This window comes from Terrapene carolina, unplaced genomic scaffold, assembly GCF_002925995.2.
Source record: "Terrapene carolina triunguis isolate 2854851 unplaced genomic scaffold, T_m_triunguis-2.0 Scaffold84, whole genome shotgun sequence".
NCBI lineage: Eukaryota > Metazoa > Chordata > Testudines > Emydidae > Terrapene > Terrapene triunguis.
The window spans coordinates 40,330,508-40,348,599 of NW_020664435.1; the positions used below are offsets into that span (position 1 = coordinate 40,330,508).

Genomic DNA, 18,092 nt, shown 5'->3' on the forward strand with positions numbered 1-18,092 from the left:
CGTAGACAGCACTCTTCAGCTGTCTAGTCTAGCACTCCCTCTTTTAGCTCCCGATAGCATATTTCTCTACATTGTTCCTGCCAAGCTTATCCACAGAGGGAGTAGGTCCAAGGTAAGTAAACAGTAACCAGCAAAGTGAAGAAGAAAAAAATTCACATGGAACAAGCCACTGTGAGCCTTCTGTAGTGTCTTAACTTCTGACTTATCTCTGTCCCCACCAAGACCCCCTTGGTTCCTGCCTATCCCCAATGTTGGTTGTTTTTAATAATTTATTCCTTTAAATATGCAAAGGCCTGAATCCACAGTTGAGATTAACAGCCTTCAGAATCTTAGTTTAAAAAAGGAAGCTACTTTTCAGTTACAAGGGGGAAAAATAAAGCATCTAAAAGCACTAAGCTGTACATATTTTACTTTTCTCCCCTGCAGTTTAAAAAACAACTTGAATAGCTATTTTTGAATTTTGGTAAAAAGGAAAAAAAATCTTGAGGACCTTCTATGCTTAATTTTAGCCCAGAGTAATTTTTTAATGGCCAACTGATGAATTCCTAAAAATAATGGTTCATATCATGAATACCCACACAAACCTCTAACCAAGGACCTGACCCAATTTCCAAATAAATAAATAGGAATCCTTCCTTTGACTTCAGTGAGAGCTGGATCAGGCCTCATAAAAGCAACACCGTGTTGTTATATTAAAAGTGAAAAAATTTTACAACTGTGTTCTTGGTAAACATATAGCAGTTGCTTGTTTATACTGAGTGAGTCCTAACAATGTTTTTTGTGGTACTGCATGTGACTTGTATGTACTGATGCAAACAAATCAATATAAATCATGTGAAAAAATTACAGAGATACTAATTTCCAGACCATACTATTCATATTATTATGATTATTTATTACAATTTTATATAGATAATAAGCTGTGGCATTCCTTCTAGTTTCACTGCCTCGTACCAGCTGGATTCTGTGAGAGGGATGGTGTTAGAAATAGAAGGATACAGTAAAGTTAACTGTGCTGTTTCCCTCCAACATCCATTTTGTTCCAAAGAAACACTTGCCAGAGATTAAAATATTCAAGATGGCTGTTTTCTGCACCCTTTCAGGGAGCTCTTGTTTTTCATGATTCAAACCTTTCAGATCTTCTTCTTTGTTCAGTCTATGAATATTTTATTCCACATCTAATCTGCCTCTCAAATAATTAGATATTGGCAAAAGTTCAAAAGAGTTACTAAAAATATACTTTTTAGGTTATAAATTGATATACCTTTTATTGTGCTATTTTGATCAGAGGTATAATCTAATGTGATTTTAAATACCGTATGTAGCCTAGGTAAAATACACACAGCCATTTAGTGGACCCACACGATGAAGGGTACAGTAGTTCAGATTTAATGTTACATTAAGCACACCGCAATATTCTGTTCATTTCAGAGAAATCACGTTTAATATCCATTGAATATGATTTTCTCCGGCTGTCTTTGTGGTCCAAATCTTAGGCCCAATCCCCAGGTCTGGACTGCCTCCTGGAGAGCCATGAGTGCGGGCAGGGGGGGTGCTCCCAGTGCATGTCTCCCCCCTTTCGCAGCAGACGGGGGCGGGGGGGGGAGGGCCGCATCTGTAGCGTGATCTCCCATCCCTGGCGCCGCGTGGGCGCCCCTCTGTGGGTGCTCAGCGCGCACGGGGGCTCCGTGGGGCGGGAGGGGGCGAGGCCGGGGCCGGGGCTCTCTACCACACCGCCCCCCTCCTCGGCACCTGGATTCCCTGCCGAAAGCCCCTGGCTCCCCTCCACGCGCGCTACGGAGCAGCTGCAGGGAGGCTCGGCCAATGGCAGCGCAGCCCCAGCGGGAGCCTGCTGCCAGGGGGAGGGGGCGGCGGAGCAGGATGCTGCTGGGCCCGTGCGGAAGGAGGGTTCCCGGGGCCCGGCGGGGCGAGGCCTGCACAGCCCGCACCTCCCCGACCGGGGCTCCGCGAGCGAGGGGAGCCTGGCAGAGTTTCCTGCCCGCCTTAGGCCCCTCCCGTGGCGTTGTCTGTGGGAGGGGGCAGAGGGGCCTTGGGTGTTCCCTCGGGCTGCACCCCCCGGGGCAATCGCAGTTTGGCCGAGCCGGGAAGGAATATGGAGCAAGCTCAGGATTTGGCTGCCCATGACAGGGTTTATTATAGCGCCAACCCAGTGCTGTGGCCGGGGCGGGGGGGACCCCGCGCCCGCCGGTTACAATAGCCCTGCAAACACCGCCGCAATCAGAAACGAGCCAGCGAAAAGCGGCCGGGGCGTGTAACAACCAGCCCTGCGCGAACTCTGCGCCCCGAGTCACTCAAGTGATTAACGCGGAAGCCAGACAAACTGCTGTGGGGTCACTTCTGCAAATGCCGTGAACAGAAAGGAATGCGCGGGGGGGTGGGGGGGAGAATGGGGGGCAGCAGACAACATGGAAGGGGTGAAAAGTATTGGGGGGGGGGGTTACGGCAGAGATCAGCGGGTGAGGAAAGGATTTATAGGATGGCCCCGACAAGTTACCGAAGGAAAAGCTGAAGGTGGGCAGGATGAAACATCAACGTAAAGCAGAAGCAGTATCAATACAAACCGACCAGTTGTCCACTGAACTTTGCTTTCTGCTGTCCCGTCTGAGCCATCAATGTGTCTTCATTAAAGTCTCCCGATCATCAAGTGTGTGTGCACGGATAGATAAAACAGATTATATTAGTGTCTATTATTGCAAAAATTGTGTAACAATATAATAGACAGTTGAGAGATTCTCTTGCCTTCAGTATTGCGTAATTCTCATTTCTTTTCAGCATTTCGACAGTTCATTTCAAACCTTCAACCGTTTCAGTAAAGTATCAGAGCAGACAGATACAGAACATGATGCTGGAATTTAAATACATTTATCTTTGTTATGGATAAGGTCACTTCGCTTGTATCAAGTCATAAAAATTATCAAACATTACTACTAGGTATATTTATATCACAGTATCTCTTCTCAATTGAATTTGAATAAAATTAATTCATTTAGGAAACATATTTTATTTGTGTTCATCAGCAAATTAAAATGAGCTTTTTTCATGCTTGATAAGGGGAAGCTTTACTGATCAATAAATATATTTCGCCTCGCTCTTACATGGGTTCTACTCCCTCCCCCACAAAACATTTTCCAGATTTCTCTCCCCTCCCCCCCCCCAACACACCCTTGATTTTAATTAGCTGGTGGGCAGATGGGTTGGGGTGCTTTTGTAAACTGAAGCAGTGCATAAATTTGAATGCACAAGCTTTGTAACTACCTTTATAACGTTAGTTTTACTAAGTATTGCCTACATGTCTAGTTGTACAGTTGTACAAATCAAAGGCATTTGAAATATCTTTTTTCTGTGTATATTACACATATACATAAGGACAATTATGCTATACTGGCTAAATATGTTTCAACATTTTTTCTATAGACATATTTACTCAACACAATGTTCTAACTGGGGCAGGATTTGCAGTCCATGAGGTAAATAACAATACACATATATGAAAGGTATTCTATGACTTACTCTAGAAAACAAGACGTGTTTTATGGTTTCATTTTCCTTCCCCTTGTTAGTTTTGTAGGTCTTAACTTAGGAGCTAAGGTTTTATAAAACCTTAACTCCTAAGTTTTTATAAAACCTTAACTCCTAAGTTATTGCTACCACTCTGCCTTTCTATAAATGCTGCCATAGCGGCATACATTCACATTTCAAGAGTTGTGATTGTGTGTAAACCTTTCATGCCTAAATAGCATACGAAAATAATGTACAAATCCAAACATATATATATATATATATATACAGTATATGTATATATATACTTAAATCTCTATTCACATACCCGGCTTTTGCCAAATGCAGTTAATGTAATGCCACAGGGCTTGATGCTTTTCTGGAAATAATGTGCAACAACAACAAGAATAACATGTATTCAAATGATTATTAAAATAATAATACCACTATTGGGTAGGAATTATTTATAAATAAAACATTGTCAGCTATAATTGCTTGGTACTGTAGTGAAACATGTTTATACTGTTTGTCTGCACATGACCTGTGGGTGCCAATTTTTCAGAATGGTTTGCTGAAATTTAAAAGACCTAAACGAGAGAAAACAATGCCAGCAAATTGCTGTAGATATATTTTAAAGTTTTTGACTGCATTCCTTTTTAATTGATTTTTAATTTTTTTCAAAATACAGTTTTGTCAACATCTAATCCAGCTAGCCAGGGCCATATCTTGTCACCATTGGAGAGTTTTCAGAGTAGCAGCCCGACATGACTTTTGAGAAAACTGTATGTTTTTATTTAAAACAGACACACTGAAAAGAAAGATCTGTGAAGTACAACTTTACCGTGGAAGTAGTCTATTTTTAATATGAATTCTGTTGTCTCTAAATTGTAAGTAGATCATACCAGAGTTTTCAGAAGCTCATCTCGAAAACAGCCGTATTTGCACCCAATGAAAAACTTCTTTGAATCTGGTCACGGGCTAAAATATGGTAAAGGTGCCAACTCCTAATGGATACGTTTAGGTGAAGCTTCGAACGTAATTGCTTTTAACATTCATTTATGCGAAACACTTTACCCGGCCAGCTGAAGGCTGATGAGCTGGTGCTCAAGGAGGGAAGAAAACGGGCCTGAAAATAGCTGCAGCTCCGGTATAAAACGTGTAGAGGGGATTCAAACGTATTCTAAGAGAGTTTAACAAACCTACAACTGCTGCTTGGGGACTGTCCAGACCGATTTCAAATGCTCCTGCGGAGACATTTGCAGCTGAAAGTGAATTTGGCTCGACTTGCCTATCGACCCTCTTATGTAAGATGTTTCCTTGGCATCTTCGCTTCTTGCTCCCCCTCCCCGCTGGTTATTTAAGCACGTATTTTAAATACTGTAAAATGTTGCTGCTGTCTTCGTAGAGCGTCCAGATCCGTTGCTGGGCATTTTAACTTTGATAATAAATAATAATCCCTTTTGGAACTGGATTTTTCCCCTTAGAGCTTCGGCTCCAGTGTACATTATTCGGTTGTAACAGGCCAGCCACAAGACTGACTTAAATGCAACGTTTCCTGAAGCCCCGATCCTAATGACTCATGATCAGTACTTTATCCATTACTATCAGTATCATACATTTAAAGAGGATTTTCTTGTCCCCTTTTAGATCGGACTGGAGAGGTAAATAAACTGCCCCCTCCTCACCCCCTGCAGCATCGGGGAAGAGTTTGTTGCAGGGAATTTAAGGCGCTGGACGCTCGGGGCTCACGGAAAAGCAGCTGAAGTGGAGCAGGGGGGATCAGGCGAGCCCTGGGATGGTGGTGGGGAAACCGGGGGAGATGGGCAGCGGCGGAGCCAGGAGGGGAAGCAGGAGAGCGGGGGCCCTGCAGGGAGGTGGGGATCAGCGGGGTCCTGGAGGGAGGAGGCGGAGATTGGGGGGAAGAGGGGTAGGGAGGGGTCCCCTAAGGGCCCCCCGGGGGAGCGCGGCAGGGCGGGTGTTCCTCTGCAGCAAGGAGGGGACGGGGAGTCTTTGCCCGGCAGAAAGTGTCGGGGGGATCGGGGCCGGGGCGCCCCAGGGATGGTGCGGGACGGGAAATAATCGTCCCTGCCGCTGGGGCGGCTGCTGCAGCCCAGGGCTCTCCCTCGCCTGCTGGGGGAGCGCCCCGCTCTGCAACAGGGGGCGGCTGCTGCGCCGCGGGCTCTAGTGGAGCCCCCTTCACCTGTACAAAAGGGCGGCTCTTGCGGGGAGAAGCAAAAGACAATCGCGTCCCTGGGTGGGCTCGAACCACCAACCTTTCGGTTAACAGCCGAACGCGCTAACCGATTGCGCCACAGAGACTCCGGCGGAAAGAAGTTTTCCAGAAAAGCTGATAAGTACTAAAGTCTCTGACACTATCATCAAGAAATGTTCTCGGTTTTCTATAAAATAACGTATGCTGAATTTAAATAAACACAAGCTTTGACTGTTAAATCTAGTCACCTAAAATTACTTGGTAGGGAGAAAGGAAGGGTATTATAGGTTTTCTTTTTGTACGAAATCTGTAAGAGTTGAGTTATTACTAAGCTCCCCCTTTAAGGGAACATTCATTTGCTGGGAAATAAAGTCACATATCCCAGTGAGTTAACCATAGATTTTTACTTTCTTTACTGATTCATCCATTATGCATACACATCCAAAAGCTATTCCTGAATAGCATTCCAAATGTGCTTTATTAGAGCTTTTACTAGTTTGATTTTAATTGACTGGGGATTCTTGAAAAGGCAGGATTGTATTAGATGTACAAAGGCAACATTTTTGTTTTAATTTAGTGGTCAGAAACACCAGTGAAAGGGAAAGCTACCACTTCCTTATTTGACATATTACATTATTAACCAAGTCTATACCAGATATCCTGGGATAAATCCACATCTACACCTTCCTAGTGTAAGACCTACACCTTTAAACCACTCTTGAAGTTTTTCCTTATCTTCACTCACCCCTTTAAGGCTTTGCCTGAGGGCAAACCTGTCTCTGTCCAAGTAAAGCTAGAGCTAGTCAGTCAGTCTGAAGGGTCACCATGCAGGGATAATAGGTAATAACTCACCTCCCTGCAGAGTTTGTGCACCTCCAATGCTCCCAGTTTCTGGCTATCTAGGAGCCAGAATGGGACCTGAGGCGCCCAGTGCAACTCCTATTTAAATTAATGGGAGTCTCTCCATTTACCTGATGAGAGTTGGATTAGGCCATGAGTTTGCATTCCCAGGAATGGTCAGCTCTCAGAATGTTTGTGATATCCTGTAATTTTTGTGTGTTTAGCACTGGAGTCATGGAATGGTATCTGGTAAGGGCTTGGTTCTATGCTCTGTACTGCCATTACCCACTGTGTGACCTTGGGCAAATCACTTAACTTCTGTGTCGCACAATCCCCATTTATAAAAGAGGCACTTTTTCAAAGGGCTTTGAGAACTTTGGCTAAAGATGCTATATAAGTGCAGTTACTATTACTCTGTTCCTTGGTGTACGATTTCACACCCTTGTTACTTTTGTTGGTAGCACCTTTCACGCATCTTTATGGCTATTAGGAGGGTGGAAAGAGAGAGATAGGGATGATACCCAGGCCCCAAACAGCATTTAAAATAATCTTTTAAAATGAATTCTTTTCAGGGCGCCTTGCACCCTGTCAAGTGCTTTCCTGCTTGTGATAAATGGGCTATTCTCAGTGTGAAGAACACTGGTTGTGGTTCTCTACATGTCTGAGTCCCATCAGCTCTCCGTCACCCTGCTGTGCATAGTAACATGCACAAATACACACAGCAAAGACCAGAACAGCAGAGGTAGCATATCAGGATCCCAGTTCAGTAAAATACTTGAGCATGTGCCTAACTTTAGGTGCTAGTACTCTCATTGACTTCCATGGGACAACCCAAGTGCTTAAAGTTAGGCATATGCCTAAGTAACTTACTGAATTCAGGCCTAGGATAGCCTCAGAACCAGCATGGTACTAATCAGTAATTTGGGAGTGCTTTTGAGCCTTGATCCCATTGGTTTACATACATGTTTTACTTTACACACATGGGTTGTCCACTGATTTCAATGGACATACATAAGCTGTTAGAAGATTGGAGTGTTGGTGCTTGCATGTAAGAGAGGGATGATGTAGAAAGTGAGAAGGAATTGGGTATTGTTTAAACAGACCTTATACACACCCTATACCCTATGCCCTCCATCAAAAAAATGCAGTTTTATGATCTAGAAAACTGAGAAAAAGCTTCCCATGTAATTTCAGCAGTATGGTGGCTGGAAGTCAGAGGGCTCTCCCAATTACACAAAAAAATTACCAAATTACTAACTACGTTTCTACACTTTTTCTTGGGAAGCGTCCTTTCTGCAATTTGCTTTGGATGTGTACAGACCTAAAAGAGTAATTTATCATTCTATACATCATTTTCTGAAAGCTAGCTGCTTTCAGGGTGCCATCCATTCTAGAACCCAGCTAAACAGCCTTCTAGACATTGCAAATGTGGAAACATCCACGTCCATGTCTTCCAAAACATATTAATTGCTTATTCTGGAGTTGAAGCTCGGAGATACAGCTTAATGCTACAGGGTTTCTTGCACCTTACCATGAAATATCTGGTGCCGGACACTCTCAGGCCTGGTCTACGCTGGGGGGAGGGGATCGATCTAAGTTACGCAACTTCAGCTACGTGAATAATGTAGCTGAAGTCGACGTACTTAGATCTACTCACCACGGTATCTTCACTGCGGTGAGTCGACTGCTGCTGCTTCCCTGTCAACTCTGCCTGCGCCTCTCATGGCGGTGGAGTACAGGAGTCGACGGGAGAGCGCTCAGGGGTCGATTTATCGCGTCTAGACTAGATGTGATAAGTCAATCCCCTGCTGGATCGATCGCTGCCCGCCGATCTGGGGGGGGTAGTATAGACATATCCTTAGTGCTAGTATACTGAACTAGATAGACCACTGGTCTAATCCAATATGGCAATTACTATGTTTCTATGACAAAAAATAATCAAAGGCTGATTTCCCTCTGGGAATCCCATGAGCCAACTTTTATTTGTACAGAGCTCCCAACAACAAACCATAGAAAAGTGTGGTTCCAAAAGAGGGATTCAAAACTGAGGCGGATTAAAGAGCAAGCTGGTTTTCTTGACTGAGAAAAAGGTTTTTATTTCCCTAGTAAAATGTCTTTGTGAATGGCATCCATAGTCTGTATTTTTATCTGTATTATTTTAAATAAACATTGGTTAGTCATGAATTTTGAAAATAATTTAATACATATTGGGTCTTTATTAGCTATTGCTAATCGCAGGGTATTTAGTAACATCAGAAGTCAATCGTTGTTCAGAATGTTTGAGAGAGTCATCTTTTATAGGAAGGGAAAATAGGGTAAGCTGCATGGTTCTGGATCACAAGGCTCAGTCGATACCATGTGACAGCCATTCAATGACAGAGAGTATGTGAACTGAGTTGGTCGTCTCAGCCCAGTTCTTTCCTAATAGTCAAGCGCCAATATCGGAGAACAACCACCACTACTGGCCATAATTCACAGCCTGGGCAGGAATCTCAGCTGAGGGGCCAAGGACTGAATGAGAGAGAACTATCCGCTTACTCTTAGGCGTGATCTCATCTGAGGCACAATAGTAAGAAAGTAAAGGGAGTTTGCATTGCCACTCCTTGTAATGTGTCTGTCCTGTGGATAATGTGAGCACTTCAGTCTTTAGGACTGTCCATTTAGCAGCTTTCGCAAGCACTAAAAGAAATTCCTCAAATTTAGAAAAGCATTTTAAAAAAGTGAAGAGGATTAAAAATTGTCACTAGTACAAAAAGTATGTATCATGCCAGTGATGGCTACACTGATGTAGCTTCCACATGTCTCACACACAATTCTGTTTGACAGTCCTTAGAAAGGGTAATCCTTGTCTTTGCAGTTTTGTAGAACTTCATCTACTTTTATCATTTCTTGATCTACAAATAGCTTCAGAACTATGAGAGGCAAAGTGGAGATGTTATTCTTTTCTGTTTAATATTTGGAAGCTTTATTTTTTGAGAATCCAATTGCTTCTCTCCCTCCTCCCCTCAGTCCTGAGATAAATTTGGCTTCAGGTTTATAAGTAGTATTGAAGACAAATGTACCAGAATTATTTTGCTAGATTCCCTTATTTCCAAGAAAATGTCTCACTGTCTTTGTTTCTACACCTCATCACAGAGCTCAATAAAGAAAGATCATAAAGCTGAAATCTGTTATCCTTTTGGCTGGAACACTATTTCTTTCTATTTCTTTTTCTTTTTTTCTATTAAGGGCCTCAATGTGTAAGTAGAAACTGCCATAAAACCAAAGAATTTTATATACTCAGAAAGAGTTAAAAAGGGAATCTCTTGTGGTTTGCAACAAATCGTAAATTTGCAACACTGCTATTATCACTAAGTTTCTTACTGGAGCTTGAATAGCTCTTGAAATATAATTAATACTGAATATTGTTGAGATAAATGAGTCTGATGCTACTCAACTTTAGTGCAGCATTTACTGACTGAGTGTTTTATGGAACACAGAGGGAGGCAGACAAATTCCTAGATTCTACACTCCCAGAGGCAGCAAAGCTTTTCTAAGGTTCCCGGTGGTCCAGCACTCTGAGGTTCAATATCCAAAAATTGGCTGCATCCAGGAAAGTAGGCTTATTCAGGACAGCACCTATGCATGTGCTGAAGTCCCATTAGGAGTAGATCACAGTTTACAGTAGGATTTTCTTAAATTGGTAATGCTGGGAGGACAAATTCTAAAGCAGATTCAAACATATACATCTTTTAAAATCTTCTCTCAATTTGAAGAAAATAAGTGGATTTGTTCCCTTATTGTACCTGTCAATAGATAGCCCAAAGTGAATTAAAAATATAAAGAGAAAAATCACTTTTTCCTAAAAGGTTGATTGCCTGGCATTTAGTCCAGGATAAGCGTCTACATCTCCCTTCTGGAAAGCCTCTAAAATTGGGTTGCTAGTTGGTTTCTGTCTGGTTGAGCCAGGATATGTTGGGTGGTTAAATAAGCATCCCTACCATTCCTCTCTATTTCCCCTCATTATAAGTGACATCCTTCAATATAAAAAGAACAGGAATACTTGTGGCACCTTAGAGACTAACAAATTTAGTTTAACAAATTTGTTAGTCTCTAAGGTGCCACAAGTACTCCTGTTCTTTTTGCGGATACAGACTAACACGGCTGCTACTCTGAATCCTTCAATATAGACTGCCTGACACAAATGCTGTGTGATCTCCCATTTTGGTTGTACATTACTTACATCATGCATGCCAAATCATAAGAGTCCAGTTATATAATGTTATAGATGCTAATCAATCCTACATATTTTAAGAGTCCTACTCAGTTTTTTTTCTATGTTTACCATGTTTTAGGACAGGTCTTCATCCAAAGTGTCCCAACATTTGAATCTTAGTAGTCCAAGAAACAACATCCCCATTAATTTCAGCATTGCCAAAAATTCTAAAAGATTCAGTGGATTGAAGAGTCTATAGATAGATTCCCAAATCCTTAATAAACTAATTCCCAAAAGAATCTACTTCAGCTCTAGTACTTCCTTGACACGTGGTCAGATTAATCAATTTTAGATCTATCTTTATGTCAAAATTAAGCAACATGGCTAAGTGCATTAGGGGAAAAAGCAGACAGCCCTATTCACTACAGACATTTCCAACTAGTGTCTTAAATCTATTTAAGGGTGTTTTCTGCAAGATCAAAAATTTTGGTAATCCAGCCAACAATCTCAGGGAATTTAAGATGGCAAGTCTAATTAACATGATGGGCCCTTTCCTGAGGCCTTTGCCTAATCAGGCAATTTAAGAGAGGAGACTAACATCAAATTCAGGTGTTAATGCTTCTTTATGGGCACATTTACACCCTTATGTGGTTCCTGCGTTGCATATCAAAGGCGTTTTCGAAGGAGGTCTCTGTATAATCTGACACACAGAGTCTAAAGAACCACACTAAGATAAGTACTCCATATATTTTAGGCCTTCTGGGTTGCCTACAGTTCTCTGATAATGGAGTTCAGCTGTCAAAACTGGGGGCCCAAACTTTCATTTAATCTAATCTTCCATCATGAAAAGAATCTTGAACTACCTGGGGTTAGCCCTGGCATCATTCTGCCTGAATCCTCTCTCCCTGAGAAGCAGTGCTAAGAAGTTCCTTTCCATCACTGTCTACCTCAGTTGTTACTTGTAACACTGGAGGGATCCTGGTGAACTCCAGGACAGCATGAAATCTGATAGCCTGAACCTGCAAGAAAATATGGTTAGTGCAGAAATGCTGTGACTCAGGAAGCATAATTTCTTCCCCAAAAGGATTCTTTAAAAGGTATTTAGAGTGCCCAGACAAAAGCAAGAGACTATTCCTGCTTCTGCTTTGTGATTTGGGAAAGGGGTCAAAAACCAAATGTCTATTGGACTAGGAAAAGGGGATCCAGACAAGACATGCCAAACCCGCGGGGAAAAAACAGAAGTTGGGCTTGCTTTTGGCTTAGCTGGCTTGTGAGTTGCTTGTTGGCTAGTTTTTGGCTTTGGGCTTGTTTGGCTTGTAGCTTGTTGCTTCTTTTTATTTATTTATTTATTTTTGATCGGCTCCCTGCAAGCAGGGGCAAGGGGAAGGAGAGAGTCAAGGGTGCACAGTGGGCCCACCATAGTCCCAGACTGCAGGCCGGGGGGATCTAGTCACATAGAGTGTTGGGTTTCTTAGGGTTTGGCTTGTTTTGGCCTTGTTTTGAAATGGGATTAACTTGATTTTTGGCTTATTGTGAAAGTTGGGGTGCTTATTTACCACGTGAAAGTTGGCAACTGTGATCCAGATCTATATATTTGAATTAATTAAGTCAGTATAGGCCCTTTAAGCCAAGGAACCTGAGATGAAAATACATTTTGCCAATCCAATGAATGAAAACATCAGAATAAAACCAATGTGAAGATAGCATCCAAACATCTTCTCATGTTTCTGTGAGGTACAGATGCTATGGAAATGGAGGCGCAAAGCATATCTATATATAAAAGTGAGATTGATGGTCTTCTCAGTGGTAGGAAGGATAGGGGACAAAAACGGGAGGTGGGTGCAGAGTGACAACAGAAGACATTTCTATTTAAAACTATTAAATGGAGGACAAAAAACAACTTTACCTTCTTATGATTCTTGCAATTAAAATGAATCCTGTTTTATGATGACTTAACATATGTAGGGATTTGTGGAGACATTCTAAGTTAGATCTACAGGCACAGAGATTTAGGCAGTGAGGTAACAAGACTAAAGAAATGATTTCCTTCTTCTGTGCTTCTGTCTTGGAGCAAATAAAGAGATAAGGAATGAAAAATAAATTTCTGGGTCTTAAAATTGAATGTATCTATCTGTGACATTTGGGACCTTGGGGGAGCACTCTGTAACCCTCATATTCCTCATTTACATATGATTGTGATCTTGCATATAAAGCATGCCTTGTAAGGTATCAGGGGAAAGATTATGATCTGCTGAAAGTCATTTCTCTATCCATATATGTATATCGCATCCATAGTGGAGTGTAGGAACAACAATTGTCTTATACACCTGGATCTTGGTGTCCTGCCATTGGTCACGGTTCGTGAAAATGCATCAGAGAAATTTTCCAAAGAAAGCACTTGTGCACTGGATCCTGTGCTGGATCTCACTGTCGATTTTTGCATTTTGAGAAAATTGGCTACTGAGGTAGCAAAAGTGCTCAACTGTCTCCAAAGTCTGACCCTCAATGGTGATTTGTGGTGGGTCATATGCAAGGCCTGAAGCAGGTTGATAGAGCACTTTAGTCTTCTCAATATTGAGTGAGAGTGACCTATCAACAGCACCTCAAGGGTTTGGAGAGGTATCCCCAACGATGCCTCCGGAAGATCCTTCGCATCAAGTGGCAAGATCACCGCACTAACACCAGCATCCTCGCTGAAGCCAAGGATTGAAGCAATGATCCTCATGCACCAACTTCACTGGGCTGGACATTGTATGTGGATGCTAGACTCTCGTCTCAAGCTTGTTGTAGCTTGTTGCTTCTTTTTTTGATTGGCTCCTGGCAAGCAGAGGCAAGGGGGGGCAAGCAGGGGTAAGTGGGGGAGAGAGTCAGGAGTGCACAGCGGGGCCACCACAGTCCCAGACTGCAGGCCGGGGGGATCTAGTCACATAGAGTGTTGGGGTTCTTAGGGATTGGCTTGTTTTGACCTTATTTTGAAATGGGATTATCTTGATTTTTGGCTTATTGTGAAAGTCGGGGTGCTTATTTACCGCGTGAAAGTTGGCAACTGTGACAGTGGCCACATGTGGGGCCTTTTCTCCTGACCCCATCTATGCTACAAGCAACAAAGACAGAGAAGAAGACTGAAGACTGAAACAGAGGAGACTGGCCTAGATTTAAGGGACAAATCTGGATATTAAAGACTGCAATATCCAGTGGGGTGTTAAAAACTGCTTAATCTAGTTGCTGCCCAGTCTAATAGGGTTGAGAGTTTAGACGGCGTGCTTATCTTTTATTTCTCTTGGTAACTAACTGACTTTTTGCCTATCACTTAATATCACTTAAAATCTATCTGAGTTTGTATGAAGCGTGTGGCAAATCTGCTCAGGTTTTCCAAAGTCTGCTGTATATCCACTTTCCATTGATGAAGTGGTGAACCCAGTGGCAGATTAACAAATTTGCCACCCCTAGGCCCTCAAAAAATTGCCGTTCCCCCCTCCGCACGCGCCAGCTCACCTCCGCTCCCCCCACGGCAAGCCTGGGAGGGAGGAGTGAGAAGGGGAGTTGTGGCGCGCTCGGGGGATGGCGGCGGTGGAGCGTAGGTGAGCTGGGGCAGGAAGCAGTTCCCTGCTCCCCCCCCCAAGAGTTACTCCCTGCACCCGCCGGCCCCAGCTCACCTCCGCTATCCCCGAGCGTGCCACTACTCGCTTCTCCTCCCTCCCTCCCAGTGCTTTCGCGCGGCAAGCCTGGGAGGGAGGAGGGAGAAGGGGAGTTGCGGCGCGCTCGGGGGATGGCGGCGGTGGAGCAGAGGTGAGCTGGGGTGGGGAGTGGTTCCCGTCCCCCCCCGCAGGTTACTCCCCGCGCCTGCGGGCCCCAGCTCACCTCTGCTCCGCCTCCTCCGAGCGTGCCGCTACTCGCTTCTCCCTCCCTCCCAGCACTTTCACGCAGCAAGCCTGGGAGGGAGGTGGAAGGAGGGAAGCGCGGCGCGCCTGGGGGAGGAGGCGGGCTGGGGATTTGGGGAAGGGGTGGAGTTGGGGAGGGGGCGCGAGCAATTTTGCCACCCCTGCAAATTTGCCGCCCTAGGCCTAGGCCTTGTTGGCCTAGGCGATAATACGCCGCTGGGTGAACCAATTAATAAATTAGCACTACTCATCTTGAGCAGTACAAGATGGTATATTCCTGGGATACAGTGCTGGGAGCTGGAGGGGATTTGGCTTGAATGCCTTTCTCAGTGTGATTCATGAGTGGCTCTGGGTGCATTCATGCAATCTATCTGGTTGTGGGGCTCCACATGCTGTTGTGCCGAGTGATAACAGTGCCTGGAGGGGTTTGCTGCTGGTCACTAGCAAGGCATTGTGAGAGACAGCCCAGGCTGGAGAGAGTTAAGGGGGCACAGCAGTCTCACAGTTCCAAGCTGCACCACAGGGATCCCGTCACACTATCTATCTGTCTTTAGTGACTGGTCCTGGAGAAAGAGAAAAAGAGAAAGAGAAGGGTGCAGGCAACAAAAGAAAGGAAGGAAATAAAGATACAAGGAAAAAGAGAACCAAGAGAAAAAGAGCAAAGGGAAAGTGAATTTGAAAATTAGAGGAAATATAATATTAAGATCAATTTTCAGCAGTACCATATTTTTGCTTCCTTGGATTTTTTCCAGTGGAACGGTGCCATTTTTGCTGCTTTAGAAGCCTCTGGTGGGATTGATGGCAAAAGGAGAGAATACAGAGGGAATTAGCTTCTCTTAATGCCCCAGTATTGCTGCCCTCTTGGATGGTGGAGTCTCCACTAAGGCAAAAGAACAGACAAGGTACCTATTGATTTACTCACAGTCCAGCCTCCCCCTCTTCCTTCTCTTGGCCCCTGGCTTCTCAGATCTTTCTATTAAACTTTTAATAGTGGGGAACCCCGGGCTCAGGGCAGCACTGCAGTCATTCATTAATGTCTACCTAGCGAACAAATAACTCTTTAGTTGCACCCTAGGTGTCCAGCTTGTTTTGTGCCTGGAGGGGGATTTGTAATCGAAACAGGGAAGCGCAGGAGCAAAGGGAAAAATGGGCTATAATAACCTGGGAACTGGCCTTTCATTCAGGTAATGTACAAGACACATGTTAATGATTTCAGCTTAAGTACCAGGCAGAGAACTAACTAACCATGCAGAAAACCACCTGCATGTGCCAATGTAGTTGCACAGGGACTTCTAGGGAAAGGGACAACAAGAGGTAGGTTGCTGGATTTGGGGGGAAATTGTTTTGTTCTTTCTTGTTTCATTCTTTATTCTTTTCGAAAATGACTCTTAAAATATCTCCCTAATGGACCAACATGTTAAAAATTCTCCCACATATGTCTTCCTGTCCCTTTGGTATAATGTAGTTCTGTGGTTGGATTAGCAGTTTATATGGATATTTAGATACAGTGAATTGACTTTTTTGGCAGCTGTACTGTGAATAGAACCAGGAGAGCAGGCAGGTATGGACTAGGGTGGGAGAAGAAAAGACTGCAGTGTAATTAAGTCCATCTTCAGAATTCAAAATCTGCTTTGACAAGACATTCAGGATGAATTTTTGTGCATAGCAAATTAACAAAAATATAGATACAAAGGAATCTAGTTTGCTTTTTAGAATGTTATATACAAAATGATTTGGATGCAAAAAGGACTTTTCTAATCTCTTTCTTCTTCTTCATTTGTCCATCTAGGTCTGTCCTCTCTACAATGCCAGCTGAGTGAGGCACCAATTTGTCCACCTTGCTGATGCCATAAAATGGACACATCAGCCTGCTGCATGTAATAGTGAGGGGATAATAAGATAAATACAACAAAAGGAAAATGACTTTAAAAAGGGGGAAAGAACTATAAATTCCTTAGACAGACAATAGATTTCCTTTTTCATCCCTAAACATTTGCAATCAATACTTCACTACTTTCCAGGCTACTCAATAATCCAATGACAGTATAAGAGATGTGAGGACCTAGTTAGTGACTACAAATTGCTGCTGAGGCTTTGATGGCTCCTACAGAAGAGCTATCATTTTTTGGATAATCTCTTGCAGAACACCCTGGAGCCTTAGACTTTAATATAAAAATATGTCTATAGGAAGGGAACTGGAGTGATGTTTAGGTTTCATCCTAATCCCTTTGAAATTAGCTGGTGCTATTTTGTAGCATCATATGCTAAAATAATTACAAAAGGTGAAAGAGGGGTATAATACTAATGTCTAAAAATCTGAATGTAATGTACAAGATATTAAGAGTCCTAAAAGCACTTGGACATTAAGTGAAGCTGAGCAGGTCCACAGGCAAACAAGCCAAGGTAAGGGTGTTTTATATAATGGCCCATAGTCCTTTCTTCTCATCTCTGTTGACTTTCCCATGGGGGACTTCAGAGGAATGTTATTAATTATTAACTATCATTATTAGTCCCTGTTATAATCTATTACAGAGGTAACAATGATCTAAATCCTTCTCACTTTGCACACACAATTCGTTCGACTGATTTCAACAGGCCTACTCATGTCAGTAAGCCAAGAAGAATTTATGCATATGAAAATAAAGAAGGTTATTAAGATTCTTTAATGCTTAAGAATAGGAAATATCAGTTCTCCGCTGCTTAATACATTTGGGCTAAAATCCAGACATCAGCACCTAGCTCAAGTAGCCACAACACGCATTGAAATGTACAAAGCCTAGTGGAAAGGGATCTTCCCATCCAAGCACCTCCAGGGCTGCAGAGTACATTCTGCAGCCCTTAGCACAGCCCTCCTATGGGGTGGAGAATGGCAGGATCCGCAGAGCGGCAGATCCCTGACACGGCTCAAGCCCAGCCTCCCCACTCTCCCCTTACATGCTGTGATGCAGAGACCCTGCTCAATCAGCTCCATGACAGGCAGGAGATGTACATCCCCGTGTGACCCTTGGCATCCAGCCAACTTCCTCCCTTGTGCAGTAGACCCACACCTGCTCAACTGCACAGGAGCTCCCGATAGCTGCAGGAGGGGCCACTTAGTCTCCCTCCCCCTCTTTCTATCATTATATGAAGTTGATTCTAAATTTCCTGAGGTTCCTATTTGAATTATATAACTGAGTGCTTAGTTTACATACCTGAAATTCAACTTCAGTAAAGCAAAAATGTTTTATAAAAAAAAAATACAAAGGGCATATTTAGCCACGGTCATTGTGTAGGCTCCTCGGTATCACACTCTGGGATACTTATGTTTAACACAAATCTTTCAAAAGAACATAATCCAAAATTGTTTCTTTTTTCCACAGTCCCTTACGTTAACTAAAAAAGATTGTAATTAACTGTTTTGTTTCTCACATTGCAGGATGCTACACTACATACCTTCCGATCAGTG

At 43.2% G+C, this 18,092-nt stretch overlaps 1 non-coding gene across 1 annotated transcript; it reads right to left on the bottom strand.

The window, feature by feature from the left end:
• Positions 1 to 5,764: 5,764 nt before the first annotated feature.
• On the bottom strand, positions 5,765 to 5,838 carry TRNAN-GUU. Its single transcript has one exon. It is a non-coding gene; the product is annotated as a tRNA-Asn (tRNA).
• Positions 5,839 to 18,092: the final 12,254 nt, after the last annotated feature.